The following is a 17844-nucleotide window of genomic DNA, read 5'->3' as shown; positions in this document are numbered from 1 at the left end:
TGAATATGTGGACCTGTGGATGTGTTCCTCTGCAGTCTTCACTCAGATACATTTTACCTCTATCTCAGACTGAGTTGTCTCTTAGACAGGTATGGACATATTCTCTTTTTTTTTTTCTAAAGGTCCTTTGACGGCAGTGTTAAATGATATGTTGTGTAATCTGGCTGTCCTACATTCCTGCGCTGCCAAATGGAACCTGGCATTGAAGGGAGACTCAACAGAGACACTCTGGCTCGTCCCCAGCTGATACTCAGTGGCAGCAGAGGTTGACACTAAGTAAACACCGGAGCGAGAGGCAGGAAGAGGGTTCAGGGACCAAGCTGCAACAAGTCTCCAAACTCTTAACAAGAATTAAAGGCATGTTTGAATAACATGGAGGCCAGCTAGGAAGCAACCAAATCAGAATCCAAAGACAGCAACACAGGTCAATTATATTACAGTGAATATCATGTATTAGTATGTCAGCTTTGAATGAACTCAGAGTAATAGCACTTATACAAGAGAGCTTATGAGGCTAAATAGTCAGCACCTACAGTGATTACGGGAACATTAGTCATGAAAACTGACCTAACTTAACCTATTGAATGGAAAACAATTACATTTGCGAAAATTAACTATTGGTAAAGAGAAGGCTGTCTTCCTGTTGTTCATAGTGAGAGTCAGCTGCGATGTCATTTCAGCACAGCACAGTCCTTTGATTTAGAAACGTCTCAAATGTGAATACTTACATGAGAGAAAACATGCTAGGACAGTGCTACAAGCTAACCATTACAGTGACCAGACAGTGTTTCCACACGCCTAAAGTAAGGACACTCTGTTGTTACATGGCAGTGCAGAACAGTGCATGTGGTATTAGAGAATTATCTGACTGAATTAAGTGGGACTGAGGATCAAAACAGCTGCAGTGGCAGCAGAGAGAGACAAGCCAGGTATAGGGTTCATGCAGTAAAATTCAAGCACTTTCAAGGTACCTAAAGCAAAAAGTCCATGCTGAGGGCAGATAGCAGCCCTCATGACGCCGGGGCTTACACCAGACACTGAGCGGATAAAAACGCCTCCTTTTTATTTCGGCGCCCGTGTCAGTCAGTCTAGCTCCGCTCCCCTCCACGTCGGGTGTGAGACGCCAGGAGACAAACAAACAAATATGACGACGGGATCATTTCAAATATTAAAATGGTGTGACTGTGTGGATGAAACACCAGATTATGTTCACAATCAAACATTGAGTATATTCAAATTCAAGCATGTCCCTGACCTTGAAAACATAACGGTTAGAATTTAAGCATTCCTTCAAACTTTCGAGACTTTGTATGAACCCTGCAGGTAAGGTGGTTTGAAAAGCCTGCGAACAGATCCCAGTGAAATCACTGGATAACAGTTGAGAGGTGGAACCGCAGTGTGATGACAGTTGTCGTCCTGCTTGAACTTCATGTGGTTGCAGTCACAGAAAGTGGTACAGCAAATCAAAGCCCCCTGAGGCAGATGAGGTGATTTGTGATGTTGGGCTAGATAAATAACATTGACTTGACTTGACAAAATTCCTACGCTCATGCTCGCAAAGTAGGTGGTGCTGGAGGCTTAGTGACTACCTGTGCTTTCTGTCACTAAGCAGATTGTAAATTAACAATGTTGATACAAGGAAACAAATTTGAACCGTTGACTCATCTTGTTTCTTGGATCGTACGTCACAGCTTGTGAATTCTCTCCTATGACTGAGGCTTTACCATTTATCACTGTTGTAAATGTTGGTTGGACCAGATTGACAAGAGCGTCACCTCGGTGTGTACGGTTTAGAGGTAGATCCAGTGCCAGCAGGGAGACTGTTGGCCTACAGCTCCGTCACCAGGACCATGAGTCTGCAGCCACGTAAACGAAAAATGCTAGCCATTTCAGCTAATCTGCTGAAGATGAGTTTTCAATCTGATATTACTGATTCAGAATAAACCAAATTTTGGATGCAGAGTAAACAGTGAGAGGTTATACAACAAATACTGCACAGAGGTCCACAGAGATGCTGCTTATGGAAAAGCTTCAGATATCTACTCGACATTCGTATATATTTAAAGAACCTCAGCTGTGGTTTTGCATATTTTGCCCATTAACGAAAACCTATGTATGCCGTACATGACTGCCAACCAGTTTCCAAAGCACAGCAGTCATATCTATTTCTGATGGTGCTGGGCCCAGAGGATCAAAGGATGGGAGCCCACACGCTGTACAATACTCGCAACACATTTATTAGACCATCAAACAATGTTTCAGTCCACAAGGGGATCTTTGTCAGATCAAACAGGACCTGATGAAGACCTGTCAAGATTCCCCTGTGGATCCAAACGTTGTTTAATGGCCTAATGAGGGTGTTGGAGGAGCAGTATACAGCGTGTGGGCTCTCATCCTTTCATCTTCATACCTCATTCCTACCTCCCAGACAGCAACTGGTTTGACTTCATTTCACTTTGCCGTGAGAATCAATGAGAAGGGAGATGAGTCCAAACCATTTATCAGAATAAACAATGCCTGCTTTTAAATTCCCACATCATTCACGCAGATTCGTCATTTGTCCTCTCAAACTAGTCAAGTTACTTTAGCACGGTCACATTAACCTAACAGTCCGCCTTGGGGCAAGAAGTTGCTGCCGTGCCACCATGTGAGCACAATAAGACTCAAATAATTAAGGCTGGTGTTATTCTTTATTTTTGTTCTTGTCTCTAAATCTCATGAAAAGACCAACAACGTGTTAGCCTCAGATTCTGGTGAACTTCTACCACTGCGTCATTGCGAGCATCCTTACCACCTGCATCTCAGTATGCTATGACAACCGGTTCTCCTCTCCCCACCACTGAGGCTGTCCAGAACAAGCAGTGTCTGCTGAGGACGGTACACCTCTCGCCCTGGCCAACATTATGTTACATTAATTAATGCGCAAGCATTATTAATTTGCAGAGCTCAAATGAAGTAACGTGAGCATAAATAATTAATTCAAGGCGTTAGTAATGTGCGAACACAGGGCATCTGCCAGGCTTCATACGATGTGCAGATGCAACTCTTTTCATACATGAAAATCAACTTATCAACATATTTGAAACTTGTTTGAAAAACATAATCCATGCACTTTATTCTCACAATGTTTTATTTTGAAATATTTCCTGTCACTCTCTGTGTCTGCTGCACAAATGTACATGGAGCATATGGTGAGTCAAGTTTGTGAGTAATTCTTCCTCTAATTCCTTGTTTTTCTCAGTATGGTTGTTTTATTAAATTCAAATGTACAGGCCACTCTGGGCCACCGTATGTTTGCAAGGAGTTTTATTCATTATTTTCCCTGTTCTCCAAAGACCCGCATGAATGGAGTGAAAGAGCACCTTTGTGTGTTTGTTCCTCTGATGTACATTTCGTGTGGCTCTGGAGTCTTCATTTCCACACTGTCTGCCTCCGTGATTTGCGCTGACTCTGGATCAGCTCTGCTCCCCTCAAGCTCAGTCACAGATTCCTCATACATGACTCATATCTGCTGCGGGATGCCGGCAAACCAAAATCGGCTGTTTTACACAGCACATGAATCTGTTTGAGACGTTTTAACACCATGGCCGCTCCTCAACACCTGTTTGGTGAATAATAAAAAGCATTGAAATAGTAGCTGGAGTTTTAATGACGTTCCTGATGGTGAGGAATCTTCCCGTGCCTCCAGAGTGGTGTTGGTGATTAAGCAGGCGAAAGTTTGCTGCAGGACTTCCTCTCTTGCCTAGCTGCCTCCTTTAAAGTACAGTGTACCGTAAATGAGTCACTGTGCACGATGAACCTAAACGCAAGCCCCAGTGACGTCTGACAGAAAACCAGATTAAAGGTCCCAGATTTTTCAGATTTCACAATTATAGTTTTAATTAGCTTGTGAAGAAGGAAGAAAATTTATTGAAAGATGTCAATGTTGTTTACAGCAGCTACTAATAATTCATATAACTTTGGGATGCACTCCGTGTGGAAATAACTGCACAACAGTAGGAGATGTGTTTGGTGGTTTCATGGCAAAAAACAAACAACAAAAAAAACCCTAATATGGAAAATCATTTTACCTGGAAAGAGAAAAAAGAGAAAACAGTAAATTAATTTAAATATTTCCGTTTTTTTTTTTGTTTTGTTCCAGTTTTGCAATTTTACTTCTATTTTGAAATCACTGTACCACATTGCTATGCCTTGTTTTTATTCCACCTGATTATTGCTAGTAGCTGAGTAAAAAATGTTTAACATTGAAATTTTCTTTTTTTGTAATTCATTTTCCGGTTGGAATTATCCAAATTACCCAGTTTCACACAGCAGTGACTATATATACTGAACTAAAAGAAATGATGGGTGGCCTGGACCTCGCTCGTCAAAACATGATCCTGCTAAATGTAGGTCAGATACTGCGAGCAAGACCTGATTGGACACATTTCCTGTCATTCTTTAGTGAGCACAGCCAATCAGCACTGTCCAGTTGTGATGCGTTCACTGGAGTTAGTGTCAAACTAACGATATTTATGATATTTACAAAAAAAACCCAATATTTAAAAAGTTTAGCATTGGGGACATTTCATTATTTATCACCCTCTACTGGTCCCAAGAAATGAAATCCTCCACAGTTCCCTGCCACAACCCAATGACGCTTGTAATAGATAAAGAAACACATAAAACTTAGATAACAATCACATCTAAAGTAAAGTCATAATCTGAGCTGTAGAAAATAGTGAAATATAGCAGCTGGCAACATTTGAAGAAGAAACACATCTCCATGCTAAACACTGGAACATTTCTTTGGTACTTGTCTCAAATTCTTTCATATTCCTGACAATAATATGTGTCGTGGCAGCAGTTTCCCAGGAGGACGAGGGTCAAATGGAGAAGTCTCAGCAGCTGCTGAATGAATTGGATATTGACATATTGACCACGCACCGCGTCGAAAATGTATTCTGCTCAGTCTGTCCTCTGAGACAATAACAAATACTCCACCTTCTGATCTTTGGCGTGGAGACAGAAGTGGACTTGCTGCACCGGAGCTCTTTAACATGGGACTCTTTAGATCTTGAGAACCTGCTGAATCCATGTCGTGGATTTACTGATGGTCCCCAAGGTGCACCGGGACACAAGTAAATGACTGTCAGCGCGTCATCGCCACGTTCTGTCATCACAGGACTTTGGGAGTAAACACTGATTGGACAGTGGAGGTTTGGAAAAGTTTCCTTGAAATACATAAAATTTACAGAAAAATGAAAATTTCCTGATGAAACTAATTTGAGCAGCGATCAGTATGATTGAATATGAAATAAAGCTGTGAGTTACTTTTGGCAGAGTCACATAGTGTTGACACTTAAGGGAAATGCTATGATGTTCATTTTTGAATAGTATAACTATATATGAACATATGTAGGACATATCAACTTATATATATAACTTATATTTACATATATCTACAGACGTCACAGGTCCTTCTTAGGCTCGTTTAATGGACTCCAGCCACATTTCTATGCAACCTCCCAGTTTGGTGTGAGTGTTTATGGCCTCATCCTGGTGGGCTCCGTAACTGTACAGACTGAATGCACAGAGATTAAATAAATATTGATCTTCTCATCTGACTCTGAGTGAAGTTATTGTATATAGCGTGCACAACTGGAAAGCTGGAGGGGAATATCCCCAGATGGAGTCTCCACATTGGATGTGATGTGGAGCAGAAGCCCTGATGCGCTCAGTAACTGCTGGTTCTGATAAAACTGCAGGTGAATGGAGTGGAGGAGGGTCGCATTGACAGCCGACAGCAGCAGAGACAGGAACTGTCTGGTTCGACAGCAGCAACAAATCTGATTGGTTGAAGTGAAAAGTGTGATCGCCCTCAGTCAACTAAATAAATAGTGAGAGTGACCATGAACATCTCTGATGTTTTGCATTTTAGCCTATAAGTGGATATACAGTGCTCAAACGATAAAATAAATGAATCTGAGGAAACAGAAACCCAGGAAAAGGAGAACGATAACAAGAAAACAAAAGCTTCATACACAAAGAGAAATATATAAAGACAGGATTGTGACGGAAAAAGCTGTGGATGATGTCAGACCGTTAAAACTTGATGTGATGTAGCAGCGAATAAAAATATGGATAAGATATGACATCCAGACACAATAACCAACCAATGTTAACCACAATCAACTACATTTACACAACGCAGAGTTTATTCTTTTTGTCCTGTCAGTGTGGAACTTGATAATGTACTTTGAATGGAGGCTTTACCCTTCACTTCAGATCCTGTCTTTGTATATTGTTTCAATCCTATTCATACTAATAAGACTCACAGCTGTTCCAAACAAAACCATGAAACAAGCACATAAGAAGAAGAGGTCACAGCGTGTGTCATCGGAGGCCATGAGGCATGCAGCTCTTATTTCTAGGTATCCAGCCTCCTGTAACACAACCAAAGCCCTCTGTTCCTAAATGATGTTTATGTGGAACGTCTGAACTATTAAATTGTAATGAGTTTCCTCAAAGTCCAAATTTATGGTTCCAGAGGAGGGAGGAATGTTAATAAGTGCTAGTAAATCCAGATGTTGAGGGAGATGTGAAGCTGATTTCACAGGGCAACACGCTCCGAGTACAACAACGCAAATTACAACTCTTACTGCATTTTTGTTTTTTATTCAGCAAGCAATTTCTCTCAATTGCTGCTGTTACCAAGCTGCTTCCTGGGTAATTCAGAGTAAATGTAAAAGTTAAGGTTTATCCTCAGATCTGAGCCTCTGTAATAAGGTTAAACTAGATGAGATGTCCGCGAATCCTGTGGGGAAGCTGAGCCAATACGGGCTCACAGCAAACGCAAACTAAAACACGATGAGATGAGGAAATGAAATACGCACAACTGACAAATTCAAAACATGAGGAAAAGTGGATGCTGAGGATTGCAAGATGGCTCCAAAAGATCCTGAGACACATCTATTATCTATACTTACTAGTTCTTAAATGAAAGTGTTGAGACTTGTGGGTGTGTGTGTGTGTGTGAATCCCATCGACCTAATGATGATTTCTGTGACGTCATTATAGATGTCTAAAGAAAGGATTTCTGACAGTCATGGTCCATGTGGAATCGTCAGTTTGTGGTGGCAGATATCTTGAGTTAAAAAATTGGACTGCCCACATTATAATGATGACTAATCCAAACACACTTTTAGATGTCTAAAAATGTCATTAGGGATTGTCAAGGGGAATCTTTCACATGTGAAATCTGCTTGTTATGAAGTTCTGAACGACTTTTAAAAGAAATAAAACATCCTTTTCCGCAGAAGCCATTTGGACGTGTGACAGCGTAAGCACAGGTGCGAGAAATCCAATGAGTGACGTCTGAATTCCATTTAGCTGCTTCAGTTTCAGGGTCCTGGCTGCTCACGCTGGCTCACTGTCACACTGTGGTGGCTTGGATGGATCAAAATATTTCAGCTTTTTCACAATCTGAGGAGGCAGGCCCGGTCTATTTGCAGGCTTTTGCCTCGGCTGGTTGACCTCTTGACGCCTGACGCTGATTACTGAGCTCACATGTCATCTCCATGACAACTGAGCAATGAAGACCATATGGCTGAAAGGTCCAGAAAAAGTTAGTAAGAGGACGTTAAAAGGGAAATGGTTGCTCAATTGGTTATCATCTTCTTCTTTTTTTATTTAGTCTTTTTAGCCCATTTGCCATGAATGAAATTCTGAAATGAAATTTTAACATAATCATAAAATATTAGTCTAAAAAATGAAATAATAGTATAAATCATTAAGGAAGAGGTAACCCACAGCTTTAATCTATTGCACAAAATGTGTGCGTGATTGTTTAATGTCAACAGCGTTTATAATTCTGATACATGTCTCAGTGATATTTCAATTTATGAAATGACACTGTAAAACACACGAGAGCATTGTAGCTGTGGTGCCCTGAAAACCTAGTGTCACACATGGCGTGTAAAAACAGTTTTTCTGTTAATATATAGGCAGTGTGTCCAATCAACGTGTCTGCTGGTGCGTAATGCGCCAATGTGGCCTCATTTCTCTGCGCCCACCTCTTTCCTCCTGTCCAATAAGAAAAGGCAGCTTTTGGAGCAGCCAGGAAAGACCTTGCCTGGCTGATATTGCCCAGTGATTCCGTGATTGTTGTGGGTTTTTTTTTTTTTCCCTCCCTCACCCCGCAGAGCAACACTCCATCCACCATTAGCGTGTTCTCCTGAGCGCCGTAGAGTTCGGACGCCGCAGCATCACCTGCGCCAGGGTCGGTTGGCTTTATCAGAGAGTTCCCGTACCCTTTGACTGAAAGCACCTTTACACAGAAGCTCACCGTAAGTACCCGATAATGGGTCGCTTTATATATATATTTTTTTGCTTCACACGTTTACAGCGGCTGTCTTCCTCAAGCCAAAACTCCGCTTTAAAATGTGTCAATTTTACCTTTCTTCGCTTAACGTTCTAAGCACACTGCTCGTGAAACACGACACAGTGATTTTTTAACAGGTAAAGCACACTGATTAGCACGGCATGTGTACGAGGTGAAAACAAGCGGCTATGTTTTTGAAATCACAACTTCATTAACAGGCAGGCACTACTCGCCACAGCGCAGCCCGGTGAATTTTGGCGGAAGAAAACTGGGGACACAACACGCAAAGCAGTAGCATTGTTGGACCTACCGCTGCAATGTGTGCCATCTGCACGCCGAATTGAAGGGTCAGTCCGACTGAATAAGACAGGCTCCCACTCTAATTTATCTCAACTATAGTTTAGCTGAAAGTCAAGTTTTCCTTAAAATAGCAGTTAATTCGATTAAGTTTGCCGTCACTTTCTTTTGACGCGAGGGAAAGCGCAGCGAGCACGACTCCTGAAATATCTGCTGTATATCGCAACATTTGAAAAATGATTAACTATATTGTTAGAATTATTAGAATTAGCGCCTTATTAACACGGTCGCCGTACACCATAATAATATACCATAAGACCAAAAGTCAAAATCCCGAGTCGCCCAGCAAACTCTATGAAACCCTGAACATTTCATCTTGCTTTCCTTATCAGCAAACATACCTAAACATGAAATTAACAACACATTTCAAACATGTCTTCGACCACATCAGCTGGTTTGGTCAGCCTACCAATGCTTGTAGTAAAAGCAAATTTTTTTGCAATTGGGGGCAGAGGTTTGTGATGCCCAATTAAAAGGAGCGACACTTATAAAAGTCGCCTCTTTTTTTTTTTTTTAATAGTAGCTCACACTGGTCAGTATATGAGGAGTAGACCCCATAAACAATGAGAACTGTATTTAAGGAAACGTGATCTTGTTAAGAAGGAGGCTTGTTTGATGGATTTGCTCCTGCACCACAGAGGATAGGCTACATTTTCTAATCTGATGGAAAACTACTTTGGAAAAGTTTAACAACAACAGGGGTTTTTCAACTTAACACAAAATCATGCGTTAGGAGAAGAGATTGAAGATCTTAAAGCCCTTAAACCCCTAGGCCACCAGGGCACATATCACTGCTTCCTGGTCCTGGTGGAAATGTTCTAGCCCACGTCTTCCAAAACGCGGACATGTTATTCATGTGCGTGGAACGACCACTTTCATCTATACATGTGGAAATAGTGCCGCTGGCCCTAATGACAATCAGTGGTAGCTTAATGGAAAGTGTATGTTCAAATCAATATTATGCCATAAGGCGTACTTAAAATTACTTTGAGGTTAGTCTTCTAGGAGCAGTCATTGCAGATACAGCCCAACGCAGATAGAGAGATATTTGGGCAGAGGAATATGACTTATGCCCTTGTTTTGATTGAATTGTGCTTGCGTTTTTGTCAAAACACATAAATAAAGCACAGCCCCCGTTATTCAATATGAAATCAGTTGTTAAAGTCGTAAACTCACTATCTTTTTAAGAATGGGTGTGTTTAAGCATCCATATCCTTGGAAGCATTCATAAATGATGCGTAGCACATTAAAAGACTATTCTGGTATGAAGACAGATCATGCTGTGTTATTCCCCCGCGAGGAAAACTGCCCTTGGCTGAAACAGAACGCCTATTTGGCAAATTCAAATTTGCGCTGCGATTACTTCTGGCCTCTGCATGGCTTGGCTCAACTTGCCGCAGGCTTTTTTCTTTTCTTTTTTTCAGCTGTCCACTTAGCCTACATGCACAGAAATAGAACGAAAAAGGCGGACGGCAGAACGCACGTCCACTTCCATGCATGTGTACTCAACGTCAGTTAGGTGTGACTCAATCTCAGTGGGCATTGTCAGCAGCAACTGGACCCATTGTGTTGTATTTACCGTGCGCCACTTTAGCTGGTTATAATATAATCCAGGTTATAACGAGGGCGAGAGACTATTGTTTGAGATGTTTGGACATTAGTGCTGGTATGATGACTCAGTTTGGCAGCACCAAAATGTCTTTTTGGATCCCCTTTGAGGATAATGTTGTCTAAACACACGCAGCCATACATATTATTATTATTATTATTATTATTAATAATAATAATAAATACTGTCTAAAACTGGCAAAATTGTGATTTAACTATCTGATCGGAGAATAAGTACACAAGATTATAATTGTGTCCAATGCCGTCCAATGAGGTTCAAGTTCATTCTTCACACAACTTCCTGTACAAGTCCAACACCTTGAATATCTTTAAAGCGAGACTGTGTGCCCCGTTATCCCCATCTGAATTACTGTTGCGTCTGTCCTCTCTATAATGGTAGAGCAGCTATAAACACTTTCTCCATTAGACGTGGTCAGATGAAACTCGATATACTCCGGCCTTTAGGGTTGTCCGCTACGGAAGGTGTCTTTCATGATTCTGCTGCTGATGCTGCGGATGTGGGTGATGACAAAAGATGCTTTGTGTCGAAGGACTTTCACAATGGACGGTCCCACACCTCATGATTTATGTTCAGCGTTCTACATTTAGTGCCAACGCAGGACGCAGTGTTTGTGTGTGTCTTTTATGTAGCCTAACAGATAGTAAGATCAAGGTGGTGATGGGTGTGTGGTGTGTCTTGACTCTTACACAGGAGGCCGAAGTCCAGGTTGTGTATGTTTGCTCGCGCTAACCTTTTGCAATGTCGGCGTTCTTGTCTGGCGACAGGGTTTGAAAAGAGATTGAGGAATTGCATTTATTTCTGGAGCTTTATTCTACCAGCCTCTGCTTCTGTGCTTAAAGGGAGACGGCAACATATAGATTATCTTTCTTAACCAGGCTCTTCTCACATCAACGTGACAAATCCGGCCAACTCCACGTGTCTGAAAAACGGAGGTCTGCGACTGAAGATTACGGTTTTGGTGAATCTGTTGTTTGTGTTATTTGTTTTGCGTTCCTCCAATCTTTTGGCTTGTCTCGTCGTGACCAAGACATTCAATCAACAATGATATAAGACAGAAAAGAAGCAAATCCTCACACTGGAACCAGACTGTCTGATACATTATCTTGATAAATGACCTTTTCAGCACTTAAATATACAAACATCCACTCAGTAAAAATAAAAGGAATAGGAAGTGATTTGAATCTTTTTCTGCCTGTCCACTCGCCGATGTTAGACCTACTTAGCGATAGTCACCCTGTAGTTTCTTGGACTAAATCCTGGGCCGTGTGGCGGGCTGCTGCGAGGCTCCACTCTTTGGGATTATCAGGGCAGACTGGGTGGTCGGAGCATTTTTGTAGACGGCCGAATCCTCTTTTAGACGGTTAATGTGCCTCCAGCTTAACCCCACGTAACCCCTCCGCCATGCAGTCAGGTTCATGAGGACGTGGACTGAAAAAGAGGGACACTGTAGGCGTCGCAAAGCCCTGACAAATATAGATCATGGCTTGTTTGCTGATGTCAGGCTTCGACAACATTTAGTGTGGCCATCAAATCAATTTGTGCTCTTCACTCATGTCCTTGTGAATCACACTGCGAGACATTCAGGAAAGGTTTAGAATAATGTCCTTTTGCATCGAAGAAGCTGGTGTGGCCGAGCGGCGGAGGGGACAATTCGATTTTTGTGTTGATTTTACCGGCTTCTTTTCAGTTTTAGCATCACAAAATGGTTGAAAGCAATAGTTCCCAACTGGTGGGTTGTGGACCAAAAGTGGACTGCAGGTCTATTCCGAGTGGATTGCGAGCATGCGGACCAGCGTCTTTGGAAAAAAAAAACCCCAACAAATTGAAGTACTGGCCAAGCTTGTACATAATTACAAGACTGTAATTATTTATTTTTATTATTTACATCCAATTTAAATTGTTATTAATGGCTAAATTAGTTGCGATGCTTTAATGTTGTTTTAAGCACTAACTGCTCATTCTTGCTGAAATATATCGTATTTTGAAGTTGAAGGGTTGGACAGTGCCCTCTAATAGGCTCTGGGTTTGAATCAACTGGATTTTGTATTGCGTTTGGTCTAACTGTAATTGAGACAAAGAAAAAGTATTAAAATATCTGCTTGAATACACCTCTGCTCTTGTTCCTTGTCCTGTGCACAACACCCCTGCCATGCTTAACCCATCTATTTCCCTTTCCTGCCGTAACGGTGCACCTTTGAACTTGACAAAGTGTGAGGGGAGAGTGTTGGTGCTCGGGGATGTGCCAGCACCTTTCTTTAATCTTAATGACGGCCTCGTCCCGGGTTCGATGGCTGAACAAAGAGGAAGTGTCCTTATCTCCAGAGAGAGGCGAGAGCCTTGACGGAGGACAAGAGGCTACACACCGACCACATCTGTCTGCGATCCCAAAGGGATTTCATGATCTCCGTGTGGTGGCGGGCGGCGGGGGGCGGGGACCGGGGGACCGGGGGACCGGGGGACCGTCCTCACAGCACTGCTAGTTGTTAATGCTGAAAGAACATTGAGTGGTTTCAATGTGAGGAGAGGAATAATGTTTGTGTGTGTTCATCATTCATTGTGAAACGACTCCTTCAGTCCAGACCTCATTATCTTCCTAATCATAAAGCAGAATGATAGAGCCCTCTCTTATTTGAGTCAGTGCTAATATTAGATCTGCTTCGTAAGTCAGAGGGAGAACCAAGATGAGAGTGAGAGAGGAGCAGAATGCTGATCTCATTGTGAAATTCACTCACGCCATAGCAGATGGTTTCTAAAAACAGGCTTAGAATCACACTGTCAGAGGTGGGAATGTGCTGTGTGGTTTGGAAATATGTTAGGCCCATGTGATTCGATGCTGCAGTAACAGGTGAGGAGATGTTGGAGTCCAGGCAGGATTTTAAAATGCGCGCGCACAGACTGAAGAAAGAGTCTAGTTTGCAGGAATTTTAAAGCTATGCGACGGCGACTTTCCAAAGAAGAAATAACACGTGCGTCCTGTCACAAATTAAAAGTTGAATCCATCAGAAACAAAATGCACTCTGGTTGGATTCAGTTGCGCTGCTACAGCTTTAATTGTTGTTGCTAATGTCAGCAAACTATTTAGATATTGCAGTGTAACTGCCACTGACGTTACCGTTTTGCCTAATAAAAAACATCAATAATGGACGCATTGTGTCAAGGAATACAATACAACTTAAAGCTGCATTTATTGATTTCCTGGCCACTTGGGGGCAATAAAACAAGCTGTAAACACAACGTTGACCTTATAAAATTCATATGACAAATATGTTGGACAACAGTATTTCCTGTACACATGCAGCAGGCACAGAGCAATGTTGCCATTCATTTGGAGTCATGTCTCTGGCTAACGATCACTCTATTTTTTTTTTTATCTCTGGTTTGGTCTCCACCATCTCCTCAGAACTGTATCTGGCTGTTTAGCTGCTACTGTAAATGCTTCACTGTGTTCATCACCAGCTAGTTTCTGCAGAGTGGGTGGTGTACAGTGAGTTTATCATCTATTCATTTATTCATCACTGTGAGCGACACCTGTCATATTACATTTTTCCCTAAGTTAAATATATTGTTTGTGCGTTAAGTATACTGTTTAGCGCAGATATTTTTTATTCTAGAGCTTTCTTGCCAACATTCTCAAATTTATTTTGGGTTTTGCCCGCCATGAGTTGTGCCTTCTTTTCTTCTTGTACATTACATTGTGGGACTACATCAACAGCACATTTTAAGAACCACGCATGCATGTCGACCATTTGAGTATAGAGAGCTGAAGTCCTGACGTCACCTCCGCACTCACTGCCGTTTCCACTAGCTTCTGTAGGTTTTTGTAAATGAATGCAATATCTCTTTGCAGGTTTCTTTCACCCATCTTTCTGAAAACAATTGAACATGTTCTCGGGTTGTACAATCTATATTCTAAAATAAATGAGTATTTACTACAGCAGTTGTGGTTAGAATTCCAAGTGAAACAATAATGACGTTGTTAACTACGGCTCCCAAGAAGTTTAAGTTATCCCCACACACTCTCTGCAATTATCACCTTTGCTGCCTTTTTTTCTCCCTCTAAAATCAAATATTTCAATCCAACTGAAAATGGAATGCATTTGATTTTTGTCCCTCCGCCATACTGAAACAAACCTCAAGACAAGCTACAGGCAGCAACCCGATCAGTTTCTGCTTGTATTTTCCTCTCCTTCAAAGTCACCTATCGTCACATGTTGCCAGTATGTGCCAGAGATAAGTGCCCTAATCTCACAGGAAGTTAGATGTCAGCTCTGGAAATCTAACGAGTCTAACAAATGAGAGAAATACTTAAAAAATTCCAAAACAACCACAGGTTCTTGTGGAGGCCAGGATCTGAAGTGGATAGACAGAAAGGAAACACTGTGACCACAAATATGTTCTGGTAACACAAAAATCCCCCAGCATCCTTCAATCAGAGAGGTCTGAGACGTTTAAAACAACATCCTTTATTGCTCTATAATGTCGGCTCTCTCTGTAACTCTGGGTTTTATTTATTTGTGGTCATAATGTTTCCTTCATGATTTCACATATTGTCAGTAATCTACTGCTAAATTGGCAAAAAATGTTCCCCTCAGGATGGATTGGAATCACTTTGGTAATCCATTAACTTTTCACCCTAAATGAAATGCTCAGTGCTCACTAACATTGCCATTTTTGTTGGCAGAAGTAAATTAATTAAATTCTAAGTGAAATGAAATGAATGTTTGGTTCCACATCTGTAAATCTGTCAGACTCCTCTCCCTTCCTCCGTCTTCAGACGTTTCTTTGCAGCCGTTTGCGTCGATACTCTGCTAGTTTTGCTGCCTCAGTTTCTGAGACGCTGATGTGAGTGTTCTGCGAATCCTTACTTGAGTCAGCGCTCTGTCTTTTGCTTTTCCCGTCTCCCTCCCCCTTTATTCCCTTCCTCATTTTCTTTTGTGCAGGAGGTCAGGCCATCCCTCTGTAGCTGCCGTGTTGTGCTGCTGTCAAGCTCCCTTTAATATTTCATAGGTCGCCACTTTGATGAAGCAGAGGGAACGCTGGCCCTCATTAATGGGAGTCAGGCTATCAGTGCTCGGATGCCTAGCTGCTGAATCATTTATCATTCACAGTTTTTTTTTTCCTCACCTGCTCTTTGATGCATTCATACGCAGGCCCACCACAGAAACACACTCACGTTACTTCAGCTGAGGAGGTTTTATTCATTTTAAGAAATGTGTGTGTGTGTGTGTGTGACAGAGAACACCTACGCGACAGGTGCTTGTGCATGCCTGCGAGTTGTTAATGTCAAGAATGCAGCGGATGGAAACCGAGCATGTAATAGCAGCACCGTGCTGCATTGACAGTTTATGATCTGCGTTGAGATATTGGAAGTGTTGGTGATTTCATTACCTCTCAGCTACAATAATTACACAAAGCCAGCCAAGCACTGCCTTCCACTTTACATCATGAATCACTGGTACAGTATAAACACCCTCTCAGCTGTGTTCAGGAGGCTGCTGAAGGTCCTTCAGCAAAACACTGAGAAACAGGCACTTCTTTTACCCCCCCCCCCAACCACTGCAGAAACTGATTAGAATGTCATGGTATATCTGCTGGGAGTTATTGATCGATACCAGTGACTTGAGCATTACTTGCCTGAGTGCTGAGATGCTTTCAAAGCTCACTTTGTGGCCTGTGCTCCTCCACGATAGTCCTAACTTTTGACTGCACATGTACAGCATATACAGCACCTCTTGGTTTCAGACAGCAAATCAGTCACGTATTCATTTATTCCTTGACGGCTTCGTTGATTCAGTCATTCATTTGTCAGCTCGCTAATTTTTCTGGCCTGTCTGTCATTCTGTTCAGTCTAGACTCCCTGCACTTTTGCTGAATTCTGTATTGTGTTTAGAGTCTCATTAAAAGACCCTGTGTGTGATTGTTTATTCTGAAGGGACTTCAGTGTGTAAAACCTGCCTCCCCTGCATTAAACAGCTTCTAAGCTTCCTGAAAATCATTCAGTGCACAGTATCATGTTCGGGGCCACATGGGGCTTTTTTTTTTCTCTACTCAAGGGGCGTGGTGTTTCAATCTCAGAGCGTGACTTAATGATTTCACGTTTGCAGTGCTTTTGCAGTGCTTTCCCCCCAAACCCTGCCCTGCCAATCGCAAAGCCCCTGCTTACATATGCCGTTGCTTGCACTGATTTCCTGCGCCCCACCAGCTTCAGCCCTGAAAATAGCAAATGTGTGGCATCAACACATGTGCAACCAGAATGCAAGGCAGCCACATTCAGAGGAGATTAGGGGGTTAACCCTTCATATGTTAAGGCATTTTTCTACTGTTGATGAGTGCCGAGCAGCCAAAGGAAGGAAAACAGTTTTTTGATGTGCTGTTTCTTGACTTGTTGCACTGTGTATTTTAGAAAAGGAAGAATAATATTTAAATCCACCGTGTTTTTACAGAGTAAGCTTGAAACCTCATGCTGTTTTAATGTGGTGTATCTCAGGAGGCACCTGTAGACTGACGAATGTGTCGCCACACACATTAGTATATACTGTTTACGCTGTGACAGACGGAGCCAGCAGGACTAGATGGATGATTGCGGTGGGTTGAGCCTGTGATGTGTGATGTCTTATAGCCAAACCAGATATGAGCTGTAGATCATGTGATGCTGCAGCAACGTGACATCTTCGTGAGTTAGCTGTGTGGCATGAACATTAGTGCATTATTAGTGATACATGTGTCGCACATGTCTCCATGACCCGGGTGATGGGACATCTTGGCGTCAGTACTGATCTGGACTTCTCGACATAAAAGCAGACTGGAAGGCAGAGATGTTTGCCTGGTCCTCAACCTGACCCTGTTTGCTGTTTCACGATTTATTTATGTGACTTGCACCAAGAGTCATGGTAACAGCAGGTCAAAGCCTTTCATCATCTTCACCCCAGCCACAGTCCCACTCCCTGTTGACAACGGGATGATATTACACTTGTGCCATTTTATATCTGAATTAGGTGAATAAGCCAATCAAAAGGTATAAAATCTAAAATGTTAGATTTTTTTTTTTCAGGCTCATTTATTTTTTAAATGTTCCACTAAAATAGACTGGAACAATTAAACGTGAGTCTGATGTTCCCTGGGTTCAAAGGACAGATTACAGATTAGGCTAAAGCCTCGTGCTCAGATTTTCTGACTGAACCTGCTTTATCTTAGATTTCATCATAAATTGATTACTCTGCATTTGAAGACTAGCAAAAGAAGGAGGGAACCTTTTCTCTACACTTGTGGGGCGCTTTATGAAATGACCTAATGGTCTGATCTGGACCCTGGGCTGGTAGTTTGAGACATTTGTTCAGCTGACTTTCGGTTAGCTGATCCTTTCACTGTCATAAAGGGCACTCACTCCTATGATATTAAGAGCCTGGTGGGATCTGGCCTCGTACTGCAGGGGCTGCTGGTTATGTATTTGCAGATGAACCCGTCTGCATCATCGTCTGTCCATGTGAGGCTGTCA

The sequence above is a fragment of the Enoplosus armatus genome, chromosome 24 (assembly GCF_043641665.1).
Source record: "Enoplosus armatus isolate fEnoArm2 chromosome 24, fEnoArm2.hap1, whole genome shotgun sequence".
NCBI classification, from domain to species: Eukaryota; Metazoa; Chordata; class Actinopteri; order Centrarchiformes; family Enoplosidae; genus Enoplosus; species Enoplosus armatus.
This window is presented reverse-complemented; position numbering follows the sequence as displayed.